Source organism: Aureococcus anophagefferens, assembly GCF_000186865.1.
Source record: "Aureococcus anophagefferens unplaced genomic scaffold AURANscaffold_219, whole genome shotgun sequence".
Lineage (NCBI taxonomy): Eukaryota > Pelagophyceae > Pelagomonadales > Pelagomonadaceae > Aureococcus > Aureococcus anophagefferens.
In genome coordinates, this window is record NW_008705757.1 from 4894 (window position 1) to 5932 (window position 1039).

Sequence of the window (1039 nt, forward strand, 5' to 3'; positions counted from 1 at the left end):
GAGGCGACGCAGAAGCGGTCGCTCCCGCGGAACATGACGCCGGCGATGGACGAGGAGTACCTGCCGCCGCTGTTGCGCTACAACATCAAGCTCCTCGAGGTGCTGGCGGGCTGCGCCCTGGGGTCCATCGACATCACGACGGTGGAGGCGAAGCTGCAGAATCTGTACCCGCCCATCCAATTATTGCAGGCGATTTTGGACAAGCGGACGACGCTCAACGCGCGCTACGCGCTGTCCATGTTCCTCTACCACACGACCATCGAGGTCGAGATCAACGTGCCCGCCTTCGAGCGCAACTCCCTCGTCTGGTCCTTCATCGGCACGTTCCCCGTGGTCTTCCGGGACGCGGTCGACTGCTGCACGCAGCCGCTCGAGCCAGGGCAGCAAAAGGGTGATTCAATGTCGCTTCAACGTGAGTGTTCCGCGCGCGCGCGTTTCGGCAACAGCACCTACGCTTCGAGAGCGCTCCGAGAGATGATCGCTCGTCCAAAAATCAGCCGAAACGAGCGGAAAACGACCGAGATAGGAGCCTTTGAAGTTGGGAATTTCGCACCCTTTTGCTGCCCAGGCTCGAGCTCGGCCTCCTGAGCGACGGGCCGACGGGCGTGACGTCGCGGCTCCAGCTCGCCCACGCGCTCCTCTGCGCCCAGTTCATGCGCGTCTTCATGGAGCGCTACGTGCCCGGGCCGTCCTCCTGGCGCGAGGTCGAGATGGACCCCGTGCTCGTCGAGGCGATGGGCGGCGGCAAGCAGAGCCTGCTGAGCCACAGCACGCACTCGTCGAGCCACCGGCGGAACCAGCGCGGGTCCGTGGACCAGCAGCAGGAATCGTCGGCGCATTTGCTGGAAGACGACCTGCTGCCGAGCTGGCTCGACACGATCGTCGAGCAGACCTTCAAGACGCTCACGGCGCTCTACGACATCGACGAGGACGTCATGCCCCGGGACCACCGCCTCGTCTTCCACGACACGCTGGTGCGCCTCTCCATGTCGCTCCACGGGTCCCAGTACCACGTCGCGCCCCTGCTGGACAAGCAGAG